The sequence below is a fragment of the Giraffa tippelskirchi genome, chromosome 8 (genome assembly GCF_054371585.1).
Source record: "Giraffa tippelskirchi isolate mGirTip1 chromosome 8, T2T-mGirTip1v1.2.pri, whole genome shotgun sequence".
Classification (NCBI taxonomy): domain Eukaryota; kingdom Metazoa; phylum Chordata; class Mammalia; order Artiodactyla; family Giraffidae; genus Giraffa; species Giraffa tippelskirchi.
This window is the reverse complement of record NC_137282.1, coordinates 73,631,789-73,638,508: the sequence shown is the minus strand read 5'-3', so window position 1 is coordinate 73,638,508 and position 6,720 is coordinate 73,631,789.

Genomic DNA, 6,720 nt, shown 5'->3' with positions numbered 1-6,720 from the left:
GGGCAAAGAGCAGGAGGAAGAGGAAGGGGTGACCAAGCCAGTTCAGTTCAGTTCAGTCGCTCAGTCGTGCCCGACTCTTTGAGACCCCATGACTCGCAGCACGTCAGGCCTCCTTGTCCATCACCAACTCCCAGAGTTTACTCAAACTCATGTCCATTGAGTCGGTGCTGCCATCCAACCATCTCACCCTCTGTCGTCCCCTTCTCCTCCTGCCCCCAATCCTTCCCAGCATCAGGGTCTTTTCAAATGAGTCAGCTCTTCACATCAAGGGGCCAAAATATTGTAGCTTCAGCTTCAGCATCAGTCCTTCCAATGAACACCCAGGACTGATCTCCTTTAGGATGGACTGGTTGGATCTCCTTGCAGTCCAAGGGACTCTCAAGAGTCTTCTCCAACACCACAGTTCCAAAGCATCAATTCTCCGGTACTCAGCTTTCTTCACCGTCCAACTCTCACATCCACACATGACCACTGGAAAAACCATGGCTTTGACTAGATGGACCTTTGTTTGCAAAGTAATGTCTCTGCTTTTTAATATGCTATCTAGGTTGGCCATAACTTTCCTTCCAAGGAGTAAGTGTGTTTTAATTTCTTGGCTTCAGTCACCATCTGCAGTGATTTTGGAGCCCAACAAAATAAAATCTCTCACTGTTTCCATTGTTTCCCCATCTATTTGCCATGAAGTGATTGCCGGGAGAAATATCATAACCTCAGATTCGCAGATGACACCACCCTTATGGCAGAAAGTGAAGCAGAACTAGAGAGCCTCTTGATGAAAGTGAAAGAGGAGAGTGAAAAATTTGGCTTAAAAGTCAACATTCAGAAAACTAAGATCATGGCATCCGGTCCCATCACGTCATGGCAAATAGATGGGGAAACAGTGGACCAATCAGGTTCCCGACTTAGCATTTCAGAACGGGGCTGTGACGGGCTGGTGGTGGCTGAAAAGATAGAGGGGGGTCCAGGCGCCTGGCCAGGCGGGGGTCATCCGGGCTCGGGTGCGCTGTGTCCCAGCCTCTGCCTCCTCTGAGCCCAGGGCTCATGGGGAGACAAAGGGGCAGGGTGGGGAGCAGTCGTGGTCTCTGGTCCCTGATGGCGTCTCCCATGGCGTCAAGGTCACGGAACGCTGGCTGTTTTTCTGGAAGATGGAGCTCACCCCTCCCTCATCTGGGCTACAGGAGCCCTTCCTCTTCTGGGTCCCTGCTCCCGAGGGACGGAAGTCCTGCAGCCTGGACCCTGTGGACCCCCTCCCCGCCCGCTGGACCCTGGGCGCCGGCCTCGCTCACTGAGGCCCACGGTGGCCCCTCTCAGTTGGTGGCTCCCTGAGGACGCGGCTCCTCCAAACGCGCCTCGAGCAGCTGAGAGGCGTGTTGGCCCCATGCGCCCTGACCCACGGTCCCCCCGCCGCAGCTTCGTGGGGCGTCCACAAAGCGAGCTGCCCTCCTGCCTGCCCCCTGGGGCGCTGACCTGCCAGCCCTTGCCTTCCAGCCTCTGGCCACCTCTCAGCTCCCCCACAGCCTCACCGAGCCCATAACCAGCCCATCCACATGCCTGTCCCTCACTGCCACACTCGCCCCCACGGCGACCCCCACGGCGGCCCCCTGAGAGTGTGGTGTCCTGGGGTCCGGCCTCCACCTGGCTGGGTGCCACCTTCTCCAGGAAGCCCCCCTGAGCCTCAGGACCCCAGGTGTGCCAGCCTCCCTGCCGCCGCTGTCCTAGGCCTGCTCCCATCCGGGGACGCACGGCCGCCCCCCGCCCCCCCCAGCTGCCCTCGTCCCATCTGCTGGCCCAGCACCACGGCGGGAATGCAACAAGCATGGAAGTCACAGCTCCCACTTAGGATTTCCTATGATCCATCCGTTCCTCCTTACACGTCTCTATTATCCATGGCTTTCCTAGAACCTGAATGCTATTCGGGTTTAATGCATCTGAATTGTGCCCTAAAAATGATTAGTAACTGGACGGGGTGGGTGGGGGCCAGGGGCCCCCATTCCTCGGGGCCAGGGTGAGAGAGTGGCCTCCATGAGCCGGACACAGACCCCCGGGCCACGACCTTCTGCAAAGAGCTCAGCAGGCACGTCCCCAGAGCCCTTAACTGCCGAGGACGCAGCGGGGTGGAGGTCACCGTGGGTCAGAGGACACCGCGGGTCAGAGGTCACCGCGGGGCGGCAGCTTCCCGGGCGCCTGTCCTCTCGACCACCCGGCGCGGCCCCCAGGCCCCGCAGGGATGCCGGCCCGGGAACAGGAGGAGATTCAGAGCAAGCGGCAGAGAGAAAGAGCCTTTGTCTGCCCGAGGGCCGGTTCCCACAGCCGCTCTCTCACAAAGGGCGGCGGACACTGTTCTGCTGTTTACAGAGGGCGGGGAGGGCTCGGCGGGCATCAGGGTGGCACAGCATCCTCGGGGAAAAGCGCACAAAAGGGCCGAGAGAGCCAGTGGGGAGCCCGGCCGCCGTCCTGGAGGCCTGCAGGTGCCAGGGCCCGCCTGCCCCCCGGACTCCTTCCAGGACGGTGCGCCCCGGGGGCCCCAGGGTCTCGGCCACGCGTCCCCCAACCCGCCGCCCTCCCGGCTCCACTGGCGCCTGCACTGAGCACTTTGTAGGGCAGTTGGACCACAGCCTCGTGTGAGTCACCGCAGAGTCACAGCTCACCCGAAGGGGAGACGCTGTAAGGGGCAGCAGTAGATGGGGCAGACGGGGCTGGACATGGGGCTGGGGCCCGGATCTCCAGTCCCTGGACGCCCCTGAAGGAAAGCACCCTGGGGCCCCTTGATAATCGGGTTACTCATAGGCGCTCCGGAGGGGCCTGTAGTCTAAACCTAAGAGGAAACAGGGCAGCCTGACTTGGCGCATGCAGTCTGTTTACAGGATCACACACCCCCGAAACCATGGGCATGGGCAGGATGTATATTTTTGATACATTTGATTTTTCCTTCGATCGTGTACACAGTCCCAGTTATACCATTGCTGCTCAAATTTCAGAGAGTTCTCAAATTAAGCCCCAGAAATAGAAGAAAATGTCTCCAGAGTGCGTTAGAAATCTGCAGGGAAAGGAGTGGCTTGGACTCGACTCTCCCCACATCCGGGTGTCGCTTTGCGGCTCCGTCCGTCTGAAGGCCGGGGCCCCGGTCACCCACCGCTGCATCCGACCTCAGCACCAGGATCCGAGTCTCACCCAAGCAGGGCCTCCAGCCCACAGGCAGTCCTGGGGGGACCAGACCCGCAGAAACGCCTCCCCGGAAGCTCAGCGCTGCAGCGAGGGTACGCTGTCTGCTCCCGCCGTGCCTGGCTGGGCCCTGACCTTCCAGAGCTTTCGCTAAGAAGGGCTGACGAGCGTGGGCCCCTCATCTGTTTCTCCGAGACACCTGCGCACTCCCACCGTTCGGGGCATCCTTCTCAGAGGCCTGAGAGCCACACCTTCCGGAGGAAGCTTGAGGAAGGACGGCTGGCCCCCAGCCGCTGGGGGAGGTGGAGCCCTAACTCAGCAGCTGCCAGGTTCAGACGCGGCCCCACAGGAACCAGCCCTGGCACTGTCTGCTGCCCCCTCCTGCCCCCTCGAAGGCGCCATCACCCTGGCTGAGCCCCACGCTGGCTCCCTCGCCATGGGCAGCGCTGAGCAGAATCCACTTTAGCGGACGTCCAGCTGTGTTTGTCTTCGACGGGCTCCAAAGGCCAGGAAACCTGCGGTCGCACTTGAGCCTTGATGTGGAGGAGGGACAGCGGCCCCAGCGACGTCCAAATGACACTCGGGGGTGGTGAGTGGCTCGGCGGCTTTGTGGGCATCAGAGGCCGCAGATGCAGGAGTCTTGGGCCAGGACACCGTGGACACGGGCGCGCGACAGTGGACCTGGAGGACCGACGGGTGTGAGGAGACGGCAGAGTAAAGCACAATGTGGCCACATGTGTGTGTCAGTCTGGGGTTTGGTGGATTCTCCTACAGAACACCCAGGGGCTGTTCACTAAGACAACGGCCCCTAGGTGCTCCCACGAACACGGGTCTCCAGAGGTGAACCGGCCTGTCAGTGCCACACCCCTGCTGGGGCCCCAGAGTTTTCACCTCCATCCGGGCAGCGGCCTTGCACCCCGTGACCTCGGGCCCAGAGGTGGGGGTTCCCAGACGGGAGGCGCGGTCCTGCAGAAAATAGCGCGCCCGCCTGCGGTGTCCGCAGCTCACTAGTGGGCTCAGCCGAGTGCCCGCCATCCCCGGCGCTGACCGTGAGTCTGGAAGCCAAGCATCCCGACGACCAGGCCCACCCATGTCTTCACAGAGCTTGGTTTCCAGTGAGATTGAAAGACCACAGCAAACAGAGACCTGCTCTGACTGGGCATTAACAATAGAAACATGATCCAAATGGCTAAGACCAGAGACGTAAGTGGACAACAAGAAAGATACGACATGATGGATATCAACAATGAAGACTTGATCTAATTGAGTAATCATAAGGGTCTGATAGCACAGGATGATAACAATAAACATGTGATACACTGGACAATTAGGACAAGACATAATGGACAATAATAATGACGACGTAACAGAGCTGGGTTAACAAGAGCCGTCGAGAAAAACGGAGCAGCCGAGTGAACAGTGGCCGGCATAGAGGAGGCAAAAGTTGGAAGTGGGTGTTGGAAAGCCGTCCCGGGGGCAGGAGAGAGAGAAAGAGGTTGGCGGGGGAGGGGGGCGCGGGAGACGTGGGGACAGAGGCTCCGGCAGCGGGGACAGCAGTGAACACCATGGGGTGGGCACCGCCAGGCCCAGGGGAGGCCCAGTGCGGCGGGCCCGGTGCCTGAGAAGCGTGGCGGGGGGCGACGTGGCTGCCATGCAGGGGTGGAGGGGCAGACTGTCAGCTGGGATCCTTTGGGGCGTGTTGGAGGTTCCGAGCATGGTCGGGGGCAGAGCCAAGAGAGCCGGACACCTTGTCCACCCAGCCCGTGTCTGGAGTGCCCGTCCAGACTCCAGCCCAAAACCAGGCAGAGCGCAGTTTCAAACCAGCACCTCCTCCCAGCACACCCAGGAAACGGCTGCGGGCGGACGGTGCTCTGCACGGCTCTTCCGCGCGCACTCCTGGGGTCTCTCTGCACCTTGCCCCCTTCGCCCAGGAGAGGGGCGCTGAGTGCTGGATCAGGGGCAGGCCCTGCCCGTCACACCCTGGGCTCCCTCTCTGGGTCCTGCCCCTGCCAGGGCTAGCTTCCGTCTGCGCCCAATGCCCACGCAGGTCTCAGCCTGCAGAGGATAGCACGGAGAAGCTGCTGAAGGAAATGCCAGGCTCCTCGCAGAGCCCTAGAAATGAAGCGCAGGGCTGGCCAGTTGTGGTGATGTTGATGGGCTTTGGGCCACAGGGGTGTCCCAAATGGGGGTCGGGGTCAGGGGGCAGAGGGCAGGATAGAAGGGGACAGAGGCCATGGCCCATCCTGGGGTTTGCAGGAAGAGGCAGGCAGGGTGGGGTGAACACAAGACTGGCCCATTCTAGTGATTTCTCTGGGCTTTGGGCGACAGGGGTATTCTGAGCTGCCAGGCACCCGGCCGGGGTGACTCAGGCAGAGGAGTGTCCCCTCCAGGGGCAGGGCAGGTGGCAGAGGCCGGGCCTGACCAGGGGTTTGGCACAGGTCGCGGGCAGCTCCTGGCAGGCCCTTGGTGGACGGAGGTATCTGCCCAGGCCAGGCGGGATTTCAGCTGTCAGAACATCACAGGAGACAGAAAACTTTAAGTGGATACAGCCCACCCACTCCCGTGGGTCTGCAGGCCTGCATCCCGGGTGGTGATTCACGGGGCGGGTACCAGCCACTTGGCCAAGCAACCCAGACCCCACTTCTTCTCCCCTCCTGTGCTGGTGAAGTGTCCTCTGACCTCTGAGCCCCTTCCTCATTTGGGGGTGACTTGGCTGGGTAGGGCGGGGGGGGCGACACCCTGGGATTCTGTGTCCTCTGGATTTGAGTGGCATCGGGTGTCTCTCAGGGAAGGAGGATCCCGGGGGGCAGGGACTGTGCCCCGAGCTTCGCCCAACGCCCCCGGGCCCCAGACACGTAGCGGGGCTGAGCTGCGGGACCACAGCTGTGCTCTCCTGACTTCTTGCTTTCTCGGGAGGTTTTGACCCAGGAGGGGCTCACTCCAGGGCGTGGGCTTCCTCTCCGCCCGAGGCCCCTGCCTGTCTCTCACCCACATCCCTGCCCCACAGCCCCCACCCAGGCCGCCCCTAGCCCCATGGCCACCGGCCCCCAGCACTCCCAGCCTCAGTCACCCCCAAACCAGCCGCCCCCAGCCCACCTCACTCATCCCCTCTGCCTGGCACCCCGGGCAGCTCAGGGACCCCCCAAGAGCCCCCGAGACTGCTCAGAGCAGCCAGTGCCCCGCTGTTCACCCCCACCTGCCCCTCCCACAGGAACCCCAGTAAAAGCGCTCCCCTCACCCTGGCGCTGCGTCCCTGTCTAGATATGTGCCGACCCCTGTTGGGGCCACAGTGTGATGACCTCCCCCGGCCTTGGGTCTGCCCTTGGCCCGCGGGCAATGACCTGGCTTAGACACGCCCCCCCGGGAGCAGTGAGCTGGAAGGGCCGCGGTGGGGAGGGTGGTCAGAGGTGCCCACAGGTGCCTGAGGAGTCTGAAGAGACCCCGTGCCTGGATCTGGTCGCTGGAAGCCCCTCCACACTCCACACTCCTCATTCAAAGAGGGGTCGCCCCCCACCCCCCACCTCTTGCAGGTCAGGCTGCAATCTCCCAGCCCTGAAG